Below are 19,246 nucleotides of genomic sequence, written 5' to 3' on the forward strand. Positions count from 1 at the left end.
TCTAGCCAACATTTGGAGCAACTTTTCAGAGTTTCTGCTGGATATAAGAAATAACTAAGTGAAAAATCTGATATAATAACTAAACTTCTGATTGAAAATGATATATTGATTCTCCACATAGATAACTTTAGATGAGTTTTAAGTAAAGGTAGTAATCTCATTATATATATATATATATATATATATATATATACATATATACACTTATATATTATATATATACATACATGTATGTATATATATAATCCTTGTGGAAGTTGTAGATGGATCTGATTTGGGACTAGAACGAAGAAGTCTGTATTCTCTGAAATTCCAGAGGCATTGTCATATTTTTAAAACAAATATACATATTTTGGGTGCCTGGGTGGCGCAGTCGGTTAAGCGTCCGACTTCAGCCAGGTCACGATCTCGCGGTCCGTGAGTTCGAGCCCCGCGTCGGGCTCTGGGCTGATGGCTCAGAGCCTGGAGCCTGTTTCTGATTCTGTGTCTCCCTCTCTCTCTGCCCCTCCCCCGTTCATGCTCTGTCTCTCTCTGTCCCAAAAATAAATAAACGTTGAAAAAAAAATTAAAAAAAAATATACATATTTAAGAGCTTTGTAAAAAGCAGTGGTATTAAGGAAAAACTGTGTTACAGGCTGCAAAGGGCCTGTTCAAATTAATAATTTAAAACTTGAACCTGGAAGCAATTACCAGTCTCTACAATCACCACCACACACACAGAGACACTTAGACACACACACGCACACACACACACACACACACACACACACAACTCCTTTCCCTTTTACCAAAAGGCAAGAATTGAAAGTATTTCTCTCCTTACTAACTGATACTCTTTTTATTTTTTCATTGACAACAACAAGATGTCTTGGCCCATTCGAAAAATAAGAACGATAATCTAGGAACAAAGTCTGGTGCTTGAGCCCATAGATCATTCCTGCTGAGTTGGGTACAATCTCTTCTTCATGAAGACCATGCTACTTAGCCTACAGGTACATTTAAGTTGGGTAATTTCCCTCACAAAATCAGAAATGCAAATGAGATAAAAAGATTAAAATGCTATATAAGGACAACAGAAGATAAAAAGTTATTGCTATGTTAAAACAATCACAAAGTAATTGACAAACTGATTTTCTTAAAAAAAAGAAGACTCATTTATTAGTCATTCCCATCCCACTAAATTGTACAAAAAAGTGAGCATTATTTAGCATACTGTTTTCTATGCTATTTGTTTTTGATTTGAGGAAGAAGGCATGGGAGAAACTACTGGGAAAAAAACAGATTATTCCATTTATTTATCAGTCTCTAATTATATTGTCTATTAGTATCTCCCATGTATCAAATATTTGGGAGAAAACCACTGATTGCTTATCTCCTGTAAGTTGGCAAAAAAATGAAAATTTCAATGAAAACATGAAATGAAAGTTTCAACGAAAATGTGAAAAACATTTCAACAAAAATGTTCTCACTTGCAGAATGAAATATGTATATATAATTATTCATGTTTTCGCGTTGAAGGTCCCGCCAGCTCATTGGGACGCCACCATTCATGCCTTCCTGTGATGGCGAGATTCCATGCACACATGAGTGCACTTGAAAAGGACCAAAGCTAGAAGTAGGAAGACCAGCCACTAGTGGGTTCTGTGCATAAAAGAATGGGGGCTTGAGTCAAAGTAAAGGGGAATGTTTGATTTGTATTTCGAATGTGTTGGAAGTATCACCAAAGAACCTTGCTTGCCAGCAAACAAAAAGCATAGCGGATGTCCGTAGAACCTGTATTCCTCAAGATAGCTTAAATACAGGCATTGCTTTGGAATTGAAAGAGAAGTAAAGAAAGCCAAGGCATTCAGGTTCTCACAAAGTTAATTGCCAGTCACAAGGCTGCGTGTCTCCGTGGAGAGGAAGTACTTTACTTGGGGTCTGAGAGCTGGAGAAGGGAAGGGAATAGATGACACAGATATTGCCCAGGACAGATCACAGAGGGAGCCTCACTCACATCCATCTAGCACCTGTCTTGCACCCTCAGAATAACAGGAGTTAAGTTTGTGAGTGTACTTTTTCCTGACGAGGCTGGACAGATTGGCTTACTTACATATAGTTAAGAAGGTAAATTCATACCTACTCTAAGAAGGATGATTTTGTTCTCCCTCTGGCTTGCTTCAACAATGAAACCAAATCCCCGGCTCCTCTCTGGAAGGGGTCTGTCCACCCATGTAACACCTCAAGAGCTGCCACCTGAGATATGGGCCCCCAAGTCTCCTAGCTCTGAGAACCAATAAAACTTGTTTATATGAGTCCCACAGAGCTAAGTACTCCCTGCATCTAAGGGTAAAAGAAACAGGCAAAAAGGCCCATTTCCCAGATTATCCCTGGAGGAGTTTGACTATTCTTTACTAGCTTCTGCCCGGGAGCCTGGCTTCTAAGCAGTCTGCATTCAGGTTCTGATGTGATTTTCCTGGGAGCCCAAGAGAACTTTTGGGCACTTCCCCAAATTTACCCTTTGGCTTTCTCCAACAATAAAATTAATCTCCAGCTGTTCCCTCAAAGAGGCTTGTCCACACATCTAGCACCCTAACTTTTGCAGCTGTCCTCCGAGGGATGGGTCTTCAAATCATTTAGCTCTAACAGTCAACGGGGCTTGTCAGTTATGACTTCCACAACTCCATATGAAACAGTAAAAAAAGCAGTTTTTAAGCCTGTGTGCAAGTATTTCCTGTAGGTATGCCCTCTGGGCTCAAGACAGTGACCCTCAAAAGGGTCTTCCAGGGAGTCTAAAGAGCTGGTTGGCAAATCCCTTCCTGTCTCCCATGGCTCACTTCAAAAGGAAAATCAGGTCTCCAGCTTCTCCCTGAAAGGAGCTTGTCCAAACATTTACCACCTCAACTGTTATGGTTGCCAGTTGAGAAAATGGTTCCCAAATCTCTAAGTTTTGAACAGTGAGGGAACCCAGCATTCATGAATCCCATGGGACCATACAAAACAACAAATGTGGCAATTTGTATCACTTTTTTTTAATGTTTATTTCTTTATTTTTGAGGAAGAGACAAAGAACACAAATGGGTGAGGGACAGAGAAAGACACACAGAATCCCAAGCAGGCTCCAGGCTCTGAGCCATCAGCACAGAACTCCAAGTGGCGCCCAAACCCTCCAACCTTGAGATCACAACCTGAGCTGAAGCCAGACACCCAACTGCCTGAGCCACCCAGCCATCCCAACAAGGTGGCAATTTGGCTGCACAAACACTCCCAGAGAGCTCTCTTGCTGTGTCTGCAAAGGCAAGTAGGTAAAAACACCTCCTTCCTACATTCTCCCTAAGAGGGAAGGACTATATTTCATATCTAACATCCTGACTTTCCCAGCTACTGCCTGAAGGTTGGGCTTCTTATTAGCCTGCCTCTGGGAGCTGAAGGGGAAGGAAATGAGTAGTCTTTTGGAAGCTTGAACAGGCAAAGATCCCTTTGAGACACTGACATGCTGGCACACCCTCATTTACTGGGAGCCACTGAAAACAAAAATGGAAACTTGGAAACTCACAAAGGTTTGAATGGTGAACGGGAGCTCAAGCCAGGATGATAGAAGAGTTTATCTCCTATATGAGATCAGTCTGTCAAGGCTAGGAGAGGTGGCTGTTTTATCTAAAATCCACAAAGCAACACAAAGAATGAAGAAAATGAAGAAACAGGAACTACGTCCTAAACAAAAGAAGAAGATAAATCTCTAGAAGCTGACCTTAATGAAATGGGGATAAGTGATTTACCTGATAGTTCAAAATAATGATCCTAAAATTGCTCACTAGGGATGAACTAAATGCTATTTTAACAAAGATAGAAAATATTAAAAATACCAAACCAATGAGAAATACAAAAACAAAAAGACTTAGATCTCATAGAACCAACCAAAGTTAGCAGAAGAAAGGAGATAACAAAGATCAGAGCAGAAAAGAATAAATAAAGACTAGAAAGACAATAGAAAAGATCAGTGAAACTAACATCTGTTTTTTTTGAAAAAATAAACAAAACTGACAAACTTCAGTTGGAATAAGAACAAAAAAGGGAGAAGATTCAAATAAATCAAATCATAAATGAAATAGGAGACATTAGAAATGATAACACAAAATAATAAGGATCATAAGAGGTTACTAATAAGCATCATAAGAGGGCAACAAATTGGATAACCAAAAAAAAAAAATAGATAAATTCCTGGACACAGTCAACTTATGGTAAAGTAGAATATCTGAACTGATCAATTACTCATAAAGAGATTAAATTAGTAACCAATTCCTCCAAACTAAGAAAAGCCCAGGACCAGATGGCTTCACACTGAATTGTACTAAATATTTAAAGAAGAAATAACACCAATCTTTCTCAAATTCTTCCAACAAATAGAAGGGAACACTTTCATTTTTTTAAATATGAAATTTATTGTCAAATTAGTTTCCATACAACACCCAGTGCTCATCCCATCAGGTGCCCCCCTCAATGCCCATCACCCACTTTCCCCTCCCTCCTACCCCCCATCAACCCTCAGTTTATTGTCAGTATTTCAGAGTCTCTTATGGTTTGGCTCCCTCCCTCTCTAACTTTTTTTTTTTTCTTCCCCTCCCCCTTGGTCTTCTGTTAAGTTTCTCAGGATCCACATAAGAGTGAAAACTTATGGTATCTGTCTTTTTCTGTATGACTTATTTCACTTAGCATAACACTGCAGTTCCATCCACATGGCTACAAAAGCCAGATTTCATTCTTTCTCATTGCCAAGTAATATTCCATTGTGTATATAAATCACATTTTTTTTTTATCCATTCATCAGTTGATGGGCATTTAGGCTCTTTCCACAATTTGGCTATTGTTGAGAGTGCTGCTATAAACATTGGTGTACAAGTGCCCCTATGCATCAGCACTCCTGTATCCAGAAGGGAACACTTTCAAACTAATTTTATAAAGTCAGAATTACCCTGATACCCCCCCCCAAAAAAAGACAGAACTAGTCCAAGAAAAGAAAACTACAGGCCAATGTCCCTGATGAACATAGATGCACAAATCTTCAGCAAAATATTAGTCAACTGAGTTGAGCAGCACCTTTAGGGGATACATACTAGGATTGAGCAGAATTTATTCCTAAGATGCAAGGAAGGTTCAACATATGCAAGTTAATGAATGTGATACACCACATTAATAGAAAGGAGGACAAAAATCATAGGATCATCTCCATGGATGCAGAAGAATCATTTGGCAGCAACATCTTTTCATGATCAAAACCGTCAATAATATTGGTATAGGCTGAATGTACCACAACATAATAAAGGCCCTATCTGAAAAGCCTGCAGATAACATCATACACGATTGTGAAAAACAGAAAGATGTTCTCCTAAGATGAAACATGACAAGGTGTGACTCTTGCAACTTTTATACAAATTATTATTGCAAGTCCCAGCCAGAGCAATTTGGAAAGAAAAAGAAACAAAAGACATCCAAATTAGAAAAGGAAAAATTATGATTATCTCTGTTTGCAGATGACTTGGTACTAAAGAATTCATCAAAAAATTGTTAAAGCTAATAAATGAACTATGTAAAGTTGCAGATACACAACATACAAAATCAACTTCATTTCTGTATGCTAATAGTGGATTATTAAAAAGAGAAATGACAAAAAGAACCCATTTACAATAGCATCAAAAATAACAAAATACTTAAAAATAAATGTAACCAAGGAGGTGGAAAACCTGTACACTGAAAACTGTAAGACATTGGTAAAAGAAGGAAAGAAGACACAAATAAATGTAAAGACAATCCATGTCTGTGGACTGGAAGAATTACTATTTCTAAAATGCCTATGCTACCCTAAGCAACCTACATATTCAGTACACTCTCTATAAAATCTCAGTGGCATTTTTTTTTTGCAGAAATTGAAAAAAAATAATCTAAAATTTGTATGGAACTACAAAACACTCCAAATGGCCAAAGCAAAATTTGAGAAGGAATAACAAATCAGTAGACATCATGTTTCTTGATTTCAAACTATATTACAGGCTACAATAAGGAAAACATTATGGTATTAGAATAAAAACAGACACGTATATCAGTGGAACAGAATAGAGAGTCTAGAAATAAACCATGCATATATGGTCAATTAATTGTCAACAACAGCAATACAAATATGCAATGGAGAAGAGATAGTCCCGTTAGGAAATAGTGTTGAGGAAACTGGATACGTAAATGAAAAGAGTAAAACAAACCCTATGTTATATCATATGCAAAAATCAACTCAAAATTGAAGAAAAGCTTGAATGTAAGACCTAAAAACATGCATGCATAAAAAGAAATTCTGTCATTTGCAATACCATGGACAAAACTGGGTGGGGGGCATTATGCTAAGTGTAATACGCCAGAGGGGAAAATGTTTTGAACTCATATATACTGAGAGTAGAATGATGATTTCCAAGGGTTAGAGGAGCAGAAAATGGGGAGAGATTGGTAAAAGTGTACAAACTTTCAGTTATAAGACAAATAAGATCTAAGCATGTGATATATAGCATGGTGGATTGTATAATTCAAATGTTCTGAGTGTAGAACTTAAATATGCTCATACCAAAAAAAGATGTAAGTATTGGAGGTCATTAATGTGTTAATGAACTTGATTATGGGAATACATTCACAATGCATACATATTTCAAATCATCACATTGTACTCTTTAAATATATTCCTTTTTTTTTTTTTGTCAATTAGACCTCACCAAACTGAAAGAAAAAAGAAATATTTTTTTGAAATTCTAGTGCAACTTCACTACAGTGGAATTCAATCTACCGATATAGTTTCATACATGTGAAATAAAACATTTATTATGTGTGGTAAAATTATTATGTGTGGTACTAATTGTAAGGTCAATAATTGATAAACTCTTAATGAATGAAACACTTTTCACTCCCTGATGATACATCTATACAATAGATTTATATGAATTTTTCAAAAAAAACAATGGGTGGGTTCAAAGAGGAAATAAGCAGATAGGACCAATTTGTGCAAATACATTTAGAAACTAATTAAGCCTGGTAGCTGGAAGACATGAATGCTGGACATTTGGGGAAAATATAATTTTATAAATTTATTTATGTTTAATATATAAAATGTGATACATATATAATATATCTTTATATCGATATACATATATATCTATGTATCTGAATCTCCAAAACACTGGCATTGAAATTTAAAACTTGCTGGAAGTGAATGTAGCTCTATAATCTTTCCTCATCAATCCTTGTCAACTCTATTAAATTACTAGTAAGATAACCTAAAGCAAAGAGCAAAGAGGGGGAAGGGAGGAGGAGAGTTAGTGGGGAGATAGATCATAAGCTTATTTTATAAAATTAATATATTATTTTAATTTGGTTAAAGAGCATTAGGCTTTCTAATTTATTGGATAGTATCTTCCATTCAATAAAGACTTTTAATAGATTTTTTCTGACAGACAGAGAGAGGGGTGGGGAAGGGGCAGAGGGAGAGGGAGAGAGAGAATCTTAAGCAGCCTCCATACTTAGCGCGGTGCCCGACGTGGGCTCAATCTCACCACCGTGAGTGAGATCATGACCCGAGCCGAAATCAAGAGTCCAATGCTTAACCATCCAGGCATCCCAAGACTTTTAATAGATTTTAATGTGTTTTCTAACTTAAAGAAAAAAAAAAAACTTTGACAAGTCAAATCAAAGAGTTGAAAGGATCCAAAATTTTGATATTTTAAAAGAAAATTGAAAAATTCATGTGTTTGTACTATGTGCAAAACATAATTCTATGTGTTATTTTATCTATTTAGGCTTACAAAGTATACATGTCTGCAAGTTTCTTTAATTTTGATAAAAATATATATCTTTAATAATGACAGCTGTCCACTTGGCTGGATGTTAAGGCTTTAGAAAGTTACATGTTTAGCTGATAATAGATGCATAGATGACATTTTCTTTTTTCAAATATTTTGTTGCACATCTCTATATGCTGAAGATATGCTTTGAGAGAAAACTTTGAAACATTGGAAGGCAAGCCTGTAATGTAATTGGTGAGAGTAAAAGATAGTTTTATGACTTTATTGTGTGATTCATTGTGTGTATTTTATTGGTAAAAGACACCATTGATAATTGATAATGGGTCCGCCATCTGTGAGTGTGTAAGTGTTGAATTGTATGTGCGTGTGTGTGTCTGTGTGTTCTCACACAGACACACGCAAATGTGAGTTTATTGGGTTTTTATTAAACCCTAAAATGCGAAAATACTCATTTGTTTTTAACTCCATCTTCTGAGTTACACTTACAAAATAAGTCTATTTTGTCTTAATGGTTGTTATTACTGAAGAAATCTGCTGCTAAAAATATGAGAGATTGGCATAAAATTTCTTCAGCTACAGTAAGATATTGCTGTACTTTGCATGACTTTCCCGACAATATGAATGACTATGAAGCTGGTATTGCAACTTGTTTTTTTAATTTGGGTTACATTTCCATCAATAAATGAAAAATATGTACAACTGCATCTAATATTGCTTAGATATTTAACTTTTTATAGCATTAACATACAGTCAAATGAACAATGTTCATTGCTAAAGACATATATTTTAATCAAAATTAAATAATCTTGTAAACATGTGCACATGTTTTGAAGCTTAAATAAGTAAAAGAACACATAGGGGCACTTGGGTGGTTCAGTCTGTTAAGCTTCCGACTTTGGCTTAGGTCACGATCTTGTGGTTGGTGGGTTTGAAACTCGGATTGGGCTCCCAGCTCTCAGGGCAGAGCCTGCTTGGAATCCTCTGTCTCCCTCTTTCTCTGCCCCTCCTCCACTCATTTTCTCTCTCTCTCTCTCTCTCTCTCTCTCTCTCTCTCTCTCTCAAAAATAAATAACACTTTTTAAAAAAAGAACACAGAGAATTATGTTTTGATCTATGAAGATCAGAGAACACCCAGTGGGATAAATATTAACTCCACCTAAACATACTGTATTCAGACTTCTGAAAACCAAAGACAAAGAGAAACACTGCAAAAATGTAGGGGAAAACAAACAGTTGGCCTAGAAATTAACAGGAATAAGATTTATGAGTAATAGTACTTTCTCACCAGAAACATGCAAACCAAAAGAGGGTACAGTGACGTACTTAAAGTGATAAGAGGGACATAACCTGCTATAGAATTTTGTATCCAGTGGAATTATCCTTCAAATATAAAGGAAAAACATAGATTTTTCTCATATTTAGAAATGCATATTTCAAACTCTAAAGCAATGACTAAAAAAAAAAAATCAAAAAGAAGTGTAATGGAGGGGTGCCTGGGTGGCTCAGTCGGTCAAGTGCCTGACCTCGTCCCAGGTCATGATCTCACAATTCATGGGTTTGAGCCCCGTGTCAGGATCTGTGCTGACAGCTCAGAGCCTGGAGCCTGCTTCAGATCCTGTGTCTCCCTCTCCCTGCCCCTCCCCCACTCATGCTCCAACTCTATCTTTAAAAAATAAACAAATGTTAAAAAAAAAATTAAAAAGAGAAGTGTAATGAAGATGCTAAAAGAAGAAGTACAAAAGTATAACTATATAAAAATAATCAGTTAAAAGCAGAGGCAGACAAAGAAGGAAAAGAAACACATGAATGGCCCGTGTGCTTATGGAAATCCATAGAATTTTATGGAACAAAGAATGGACCTTGATGTATGCAAATTAGAATAATTTAGGAGGTGCAGGCATGAAAGGCTGAAATGCAGACCATGGCATAAGAATCTAACTGTATTAGAAAAATAGGAGGGAACCTCACTGAAGGGGATGGGGGAAAATGATGGTGAGCTAAGTAACTTTGGAAATTAATGGAGTTGGTAGGACTAGATACAACAGAACTGTGCACATAAACACTGTACTTTAGTAGATAAAATTATTTCCTAGAGTTATGGTTTAAAACTTGTGAAGCCACCACACAAAGCACACATTTTTTTAATGCTTATTCATCTATTTAAAGAGAGAGAGCGAGCACACATGAGAGAAGGAGAGGAAGAGAGAGAGGGGGAGAGAGACTCCCAAGCAGGCTCTGTACTGTCAGTGTGGAGCCTGATGGGGGGCTCCAACCCATGAACTGTGAGATCATGACTTAATGGATATGGAGAGTGTGATGCTTAACCGAATGAGCCACCCACGTGCTCCATAATTACACTAGTTTTAAACCATTAAGTAAACGTTTGGTGGAAGCTGCAAACTGGGTTTTCCCTTGCTTTAATTGAAAATTACAAATAAGCAAAGGGAAGACACTGGAATGATCATCATGCTACTGGTTTAGAGTTGGAGTGCATATTTAGCACAGTATACACATAGATGGTTACATATAGAAATACTTACAAATCTGTGGAAATACGTGGGTTAATATACAACAACGTAGTGTCCTGGAAATAAAAGCAATGGGATTCCATGGTGAAAGGACTGAACCTAGGACCACAGCGAGAAGTGCACGTGGTATGTATGGCTGCTGTACCTTCCAGGGCCAGTAAGTGAAAAAGTGCTAACGAAACAAATGGACAATGATAACAACAAATGATTGGGATGAACCAAAGGGATGTGGGGACCAAGTGAATAAATTCCTAATGGTCAAAGATGGGCCATTAAATTTTTTGAGAGAGAGACAGAGACAGCGTGAGTGGGGGAGGGGCAAAGAGAAGGAGAGAGAAGATCCTAAGCAGACTTCGTGCCATCAGCACAGAGCCCGATGCAGAGCCGGAGCCCAACAAACCACCAGATCATGACCTGAGCCGAAATCAGGAACCCAAACCTTAACCAACTGAGCCAGCCGGGTCCCCCAAAGATGGACCATTTGATCAACAAAATAAATACGTAGTATTTGATTATAATACGAAATATGAAATATATATCTATGAGTCCATACGGATAGAATTAAATAAATACATTTAGAAATAAATAAATATGGAAGAGTAGAAAAATCTCTTAGGCAAAAGAATTCCCAATAAATTTTGCTGGTACTCCAACCTCTAGAAGGTGAAGTGTAACTCCCCACTTCAGTGTAGGCTGTGTGTAGATTAAAAGAAGGATTATGTGTAATAAAAAGACGCACCGAGTAACAAATATAAAACCACAAGTATAATAGAAAATCAGAAATTTTTACTTCCTGACCATCCAGAGAACAATTAGGCACTAATCTGAAATGGGATGAGGATAGAAGTTCATAATATGAATCATAACATTGATAAGATTTAAAAATTAATAGCTAAAAGCATAAAATACGTATCTTCAATTTAGTCGTAAACCACTCTTTTGCCTTGAGAAGATGCATTGTATACATTGAAAATGGTTGGTCTTCCCAAAATGCTCTATAACTTCTTGAAGAATATAGATATTCAGCTGTAGAATTTTATGTGTGAAAGAGGAAGAGACTCAGATGTGTAGAGAATAGGGGAGACATACTTTTCTAAATAACAAGACAATGTTCTGCTGTTTAAGTGATTTGACCTGCGTGTGGTCATGAGAATAAGACAATATCTGGTAGGATGAAAAACGATAGCACAGACACAGAAACATAAAGTAATTTGTCTTAGGAGAGACAGCTAATGTCTGTTTTTATAGACAATACAATTTTTTTTATAGATGGAAAACCCCACTTTTTTCCAATTTTCCTTAAACCTCCTTCACATGGCTTGGAAATGCGAGATTTTTCTGGAATGCAAAAGTCCTCTGAAAAGAAATCCTTCTCTCTCTGCTCTTTATTTAGTCTTTTTCTTGCAGATGGACTGGGCTAGGCTTTGTTCATACACCTCTGAGCTTCAGCAAATATTCCTAGACAGAAGAAAATTCCTTTTAATAACCTGTTGTAGGGATAATGGCTATTATTTCTCTAGCTCCTTCTGTCAGATGGACTGAATACAGCTGTATGCATTAGGAATGCTACCTGCAGTGGCATAACAAAAAAACAAGATTTTGTTTTTGTCCCATGACAACAAGTCAGACGGGAGGGAGAGGAGAGGGGAAAGCTGTGTCCAGCGGAGAAGGCAACGCCACAGAAGTGCCAGAAAGCACATCTCCTATTTTGCAGTCAACCTTAGGATCTAGATTTTCTCATTGACTTTTTGTCTCATGGTTGCAAGAGACCACCCTCCTGCTACACTGCACACGTTTACAAAGGAGTAAAGACAGTGAAGAGGAATATTACCTTTTCAATTCATTCCATGAATTGTTACTTACTCACCGCCCTTGGGTTCACAGGAGGTCAGGTGTGATATTCATTTAACAGAATCAAGGTCCTGGGAATAAAGCATGTGGAGAATTTGATATTGGTTTGGCAAATAACAGTTTCTATTATATTTACTCAAAAGTTTAGACGACACACACACGCACAGACACACACACAAATGGTCAATGTCCTCATTATGTTTACACAAGTGAGTCACCTACCATTTGACTGCTTATATGGATATTTTCAACTTACCATTAGAGACAGAACCACATTCTGCCAAGGCTTTATCTTCAAGGCGAAAACTTCTTTTGAAAAGGATTACCTTTTTTTCTTTTTATTTATTCATTATGAAGATTGTAAAATATAACATAGGCCTCCCTATAAATAAATTAAAAAATAGGAATAGATACTATTAACATAACATGTCAAGGAGAGTCAATTTCATTTGAAGGAGGAATCATTCTCTTAATGTTTATTTATCTTTGAGAGAGAGAGAGAGAGAGAGCATGAGCAGCAGAGGGGCAGAGAGAGAGGGAGACACAGAATCCGAAGCAGGTTCCAGGCTCTGAGCTGTCAACCCAGAGCCCAACGTGGGGCTTGAACTCACAGACCAAGAGATCGTGACCTGAGCTTAAGTCGGATGCTTAACCCACTGAGCCACCCAGGCGCCCCAAATTAATTTCTTTTGAATGAAGACAGTTGATTACAAGGCTTAGAGCAAGAAAACATGGTCAAATTAAATGAGTTGAGTGATGTGACCACACGTTCTTCTTTGTGTTTAGGAATATGAATTAGAATGACTGAAATGAGAAATGTAATATGAAATCACCATTAATAATCTATGCTAAGAATTTTATTTCCGATAAAGGTGTAGTTGTTGTGTAGAGGCAAGTTTGGGGATTTTGAGTTGCCCTAAATGTTTGTCTTCATTCTAGAGTTTTCTGGGACTTCTAAATCAGTAGCAGACCTGTGAGAGACATTCTCACATTCATATTGTAACTAATAATCCCAGAGACGTTGTGAAATAAGTATTATTCTCTTTTCTTGCTCCTGGTAATTTCATAGCTAAAACTGCTAATAATGAAATGGTAACCTCTAAGTTGAATTTCAGTCAAACCAAAGCAGTCAGTGATTTGGAGATATTAAACATGGGTTTCAGAAAGATTTGACAAAAATGTGACAGTTTTAGTTATATCGCTACTTAATGTATTTAAAAATAAAGATACACTACTCCATTTTAAGACTCCCATTTTTAGTGAGAGTACTTTTCTATTAAATTGCCTTGTCTCTTATGCCATCACTGCAAGTCTGATTTCTTTGAAAAATGACTACACAAGTGCTTCGTTAAGGAATCTCTGAAAGATTCTCAATAGGTGGGGGAAGGTCCTTTTTTCTCTTTGACCTTTTGAAATTGTATTTTAGAATAGTAAACGGTCTTCCATTCAGAGCAAGTCTCATTATGTCTATTGCGGTTTCTCTCCACTTAAGCCAGGAGGAGGTTATTAACATCTTTCGGAGAGAAACGCGTTGAGTAGTCAGGAGAGATGCTTGTGTTAATGTGGACTGGTTCAGGCCTCTTTTTGTCATGAAATAATTACTGTTGCAAAATACCAGCAGGTGTTGAAAGAGCAGGATTAATTTGTAAGAGTTGAATGACATCATTTCAAATGGCTTATTAAACACTAATTAGATTTCGAATTGTGTGACTCTCCATATACTTATGTCAGGATGGGAAAGTTTAAACATCTGCTTTCCCTATGATGGAGGTGAATAAGGTTACAGTTTAATTTTCAGAGGTGACAGTTTATCAAATGAAATCAAAATGGAGATATCCAGCATCATGTTTTATAGAATGAAGAGTATATCTAAATCTCCGCTTCTGTTCTCGGTGTTCTTAGCCAATTAACTGACTGCATTCAAGAGTGTAATTCCTTGATCTGCTGTTTGTGATTCAGAGCATCTCTGTAATGAGGTCACTTCAGTTGTATTGTTGAATAAAAGCAAGATCCTCCTGGATTGAGAAAGACTTTGAAAGAGTGGTCAAACTCAAGGCCAAAAGATCCCACGTTTTGTCTTTATAAACTTAGGCAATACGGTGGGTGTTTTATTTATTCAGTGTTAGTAACACATTTTGTTCTAAAAAGCTGAGGTATAAGTATATAAAATATTTTAATAAGGAAAGTCCTCTGAGGATATAATATTAAGCTAATGTAATGATCTTGATAACAGAATGTTGTCACTGGATACAATATCTGTTGGAAAGATCTGTTATGCTTCAGTCTATTGGATACAACAGCATATACACTGGAATTCAAGTCAAAGATAATACCAGATCTAATAATAAAACGTGTTACATTCTAAAGTGACAGATAAGCGGTTGCTACTGTCTTAAGATGTAAAACAAAATGAAATAAAGGAGCAGGATAATACTGAAGGTCAACTGATTAACATCACTCCCACACAAAACTCGGTTCATCTTTACCCTTTAAATCTACAGTGAAAATTTGCCGAGTAAAATGTCCCTAAAATCATAACAGGGACAGGCAGAGCACCTGTCTCTCCACCTTCCTTCTCACCCTCCACATCACTTCTGATGCCCCAGTGAGCTGCTGAGCCCTGGTGGGACGAGAGGCAAAAGCAAACGCGTCTTGCTTCTCAAAACATCTGCCCGAGTCTTGAGCCAAACGGGAAACTTAATTGAATCTCTAGAAATAAAAAAGTAGCATAATATTTGAATCCTTGCCTTCCCCGATTGATTGTCATGCCCTCATCAGCTCTCATAAAGCCATATGATAGAGAACAGGGAACAGTGTCTGATAGGAGGGCACTGTTCTCTTTGCGCAGTGACACCGGCTCGTAAGACAAATAACAGCCTGTCTTTACAATATTTTTGTATTCTGTTTATCATGGGTGTTAGACAAGAATTTCATCTTTATGGATTTTTTTGAGACATAGAGGGTGCAAGTGAGCAAGGGGCAGAGAGAAGGAGAGAGAGTCCAGTGAAGGCAGAGAGGGAGAGAGAGCAAGAGAGAGAGAGAGGGAAGCAGGGCTCACTGGGAGTGAGGATTGAGCTCACCCGAAGAGGGGCTGGAGTTCACAAACCATGAGATTATGACCTGGGAAGAAGTCCAGTATTTAACCGACTGAGCCAACCAGGCGCTCCTTGTCTTTATGTTTTAAAATGTCCCATAACAATATTTAGCTGGATTACTGAGGTTATTTGTTGTTGTTGTTGTTGTTGTTGTTTTAAGTCCCTTTATTTGTTCCAAAGCAAGTAAGTGTCTCAATCCTGTCAGTCTTATCAGCTCTGGTCTTTGAATTTCATAAGTAGTCCATGTTTGATCTCACCAATGGTGGGCTTCCCCCCCCACTTTGCATTCGGTTTTCACACTCATTCTCAGATTTTCCCATAATAGACAGGTCAGGTGTCCACAAATATATGACATCTGAAATTACATTGTTCATTTATTGGTTTGCCTGTTGGTTTTTATTTCCCACTCGTCCCCATCCTTATGTTCACTGGAAAAGCAAGTCCCATCAAAGTAGGAAACTTATCTTTTCCACTGGTTTTCTCTTAGCTTTCCTGGCACACAATGGGCACCCAATGACTATGGGTTGAATGAGTGATTATATAGTTGTGGTTTTTGTTTTGTTTTGTTTTGTCTGTGTGTATGTGTGTGTGTGTGTGTGTGTGTGTGTGTATGTGTGTGTGTTTTCTTTTGGCATGGGACTTGTTGTTTTCTGGAAAAAAAAAAGAGTTAAATTTAGTTTTCATTTCCCTGGGATTTTATCAATTACTGTGCCTTAGTAGAGCTTCTTCTGTTTTGGAGTAATTATAGTTGAGGCCAGAGAGGTTGGTGGAGTCTTCTGTGAAATGTGTTATCTGCCATGGTAGTTTATCATATAAGTAGAGAAAGTAGTTAAGATTTGAAAGGTCTGATATCTTTGTATGAAAGTTAATTTACCTGCGGTGTACAAGACATATGGAAAAGGTATTATCTGATGGTAAGGACAATAAGGCAGTGAGTTAGCAAGGTTTTCTGGCTGCATATTAAGGAATATGAACAACAAGAACAGATCTAGCACAAAAGCAGCTTAAAAAGATTAGGTGGCAGAAATCTCATCCTTTCAATTATAGTAGATCTAAAATAGGCTTACCATAGACCATATACTTATTCTTACTTGAAATATTGTGTCATTTTTTACCAGACTCCTTGAATTGATTGGTTGATGATTCATTCGTTCACTCATTTCAAAATATGTGTTTAGCAACGTATATGCATTGCTTTGTCCTAGATAGTAGGGACATAGAACGAATGGTATTTTAAGATAACCAAAGATATGATAACCAAAGATAAACAAATTTTGAATAATGAGCAAGAAAGTAGTTCTAAAAATAGTTGAAATGTAAATAGAGCTCAGCTTAGAACTGTGCCAATATGAGTACAGATTGAAAGTTTTTAGAAGATGAAATGTAAATATCACTCATCGTGTCGTATTTTTAAGAGAATAAGTGGGTTGTAAGTGTGCAGATCAGCTATATTTCTGTCTCCAATAAAATTATAATATAGGATGATAGAATATTACTGTAACTGTTTTGTCTATTGCCCAGGAAAAGAATGTTATTAACAGCTTGATCTATCCAAGTGACTTCACAAAAATCAATTGTTAAGACGGATGAAAGCTCTGATTGAGGGAAAAATGGTCCTGTAAGCAGCGGTGACCTAAGTCTTAGTCGACCGAAGCAAAATGAAAATGTAAAATGGACAGCTTCTACAGATCAAACAGAAAAAATGAAAATAATTTAATCATGAGCTATGTGCGGCCAACATGTCATACGTTTGGCCTTCACTTTCCAATTCAGTATTTTTATGTGAAAAGAGACCATGTTCTTTATAAGAGCACTAACCTAGCATTTTGAAATTTCTATTTAAATCAGTGTTTGGTAAATCAATATTATTTGCTGACACCTTGACTCTGAACAGCCCGAAGCTCACAGCGGCATAGCCCACATCATCACTAAGACAAGTGCCGTGGCTCTGATTCTGAATGTTTTCCTTCTGTCAAGTCCTTAAACATTCCAGACAACGAACAGTAGTGACCTTTTCAACATAAATGGACATTCTTGGTTAAGTTGAAGTTTTCTTTCCGTTACATTACTTTGATGGCACAGCATTTAATAATACTAGTTCAATATAGCAACTCAAATTCTTTACAGGGTTAAATGTCTATATTCAGGTTACTGAGAGCATCAGTTATTCAAAATGCTAGTAGAATTGGATGCAAATGAAGTGATTCGGCATGAATCTACTGAATAGCCTCTTCCATGGTATTTTGCTGGCTGCAGGTGTTTTATTATCCTATTTTTTAAAGTTTATTTATTTATTTTGAAAAAGAGAGAGAGACTGAGCACGAGGAGGGAAGGGGCAGAGATAGAGGGAGAAAGAGAAAATCCCAAGCAGGCCCTGCGCTGTCCCCACAGCACCCACGCGGGGCTCGAATCATGACCTGAGCCCAGATGAGCCACCCAGGCGCCCTTCACACTATTTGTTTTAATTTTGCAGTAGTTGAAAGAAGTTTATCCAAGAAAATTTTACTATTTCAATCGCTACCCAAATTCTTTGGTGGGAAACCAGTCCTTAGGAGAACAGTCTTCTGTGTAAAAAAGTCTTATTTAGTTATGCATTGTATTAACCTGTCTGTACAGAAAAATCTGTCAGTGATAAAAAAGGGATAGAACATTAAGCCTATTATCACTATCACAAAGTAAGCCTTGTTTGTACGTTGAGGTATCTAACCCATGTCTGTAATTAATCAAGTAATTTCATGCTAACAAATTATGTAAGCTTCGACATCTTTTTAAAATTCACCTACAACACTGCATGATTTCATTTCACAATATTTCTGGGACTGGGCTAAATAATTGTAATGTTTGTCTTTAAAATAAAGTGCCTCAGCTTGAGTTGCACTTTCTAATATTGTAACTGGTAGCCTCTATGGCTATTAAGTAGTTAAAATATGGTAAATCTGAATATTCAGACACACACACACACACACACACACACACACCCCTAAAATGTGACTAGGAAGTACCAAGTTTAAAATTGCATATGCAGCTCAGATTATATATATATGGGACAGCACTGGGCTAAATTGACCCCAGATAATAGAAATGGACTTGAACCTTCATATATTAAAACAGATGTTAAAGTAACAACATGAAATTATGTGGAAATAGCAGAATAGTTAGGTCAGTTTAATAGAACAGGAACCCAGGAGCAAACTCTCTCTAGCATATGTATGAGAAAACTCTATTTTAATGTAACAGGGTAGTATCATCAATTTTACCATACTTGAGTAGCAATAAAAAATGCTGAGGAAATTTATTAACCATTTAGTAAAACACTAATTCCATCTTTTTTTTTTAATCTTTTGCATTATACCTGCAAGAATCATAATATAAGTAGTAGAAAGTAATATATTGATACATTAAGGCACACGAAAATTACCAACTGTTTTAATCTCCTTGGCCTGCCATAGCAAGATACCATAGTCTGCACGGCTGAAAAACAGAAATTGATTTTCTCATGGTTTTGGAGACTGGAAAGTCCAAGCTGAAGATACTCTGGGACTTCAGTGTCTGGTGAGAGTTCTCTTCCTGGATTGCAGACATCACCTTCTCGCTGTGTCCTCACATGATGGAGACGGAGGAGAAGAGAGAGCAACTTCTTAGGTGCTCTTCTCATAAGCACACTAATCCTCTAATAACAGAGTTGCCTCCCCTCCCCCTTATAACCTCACTTAACCTTAATTACCTTCTTATAGGCCCCATCTCCAAATACAGTGATATTAGGGATTAGAACTTTATATGAATTGGGGGAGGGGGGCACGATTCGGTCCATAGCACCAACGTTATGAAAAAGTGGTATAATAAATAATAAGACAAATGAGGAATCATAGACAAAATAATTCCTAGCAATAATGTAGAAAAACAAATCAAAGAAAAACTTCCATTATATATGAGCTAATTAGTAAGGAAAAGGTAAAGA

The sequence above is a fragment of the Felis catus genome, chromosome A2 (assembly GCF_018350175.1).
Source record: "Felis catus isolate Fca126 chromosome A2, F.catus_Fca126_mat1.0, whole genome shotgun sequence".
Lineage (NCBI taxonomy): Eukaryota > Metazoa > Chordata > Mammalia > Carnivora > Felidae > Felis > Felis catus.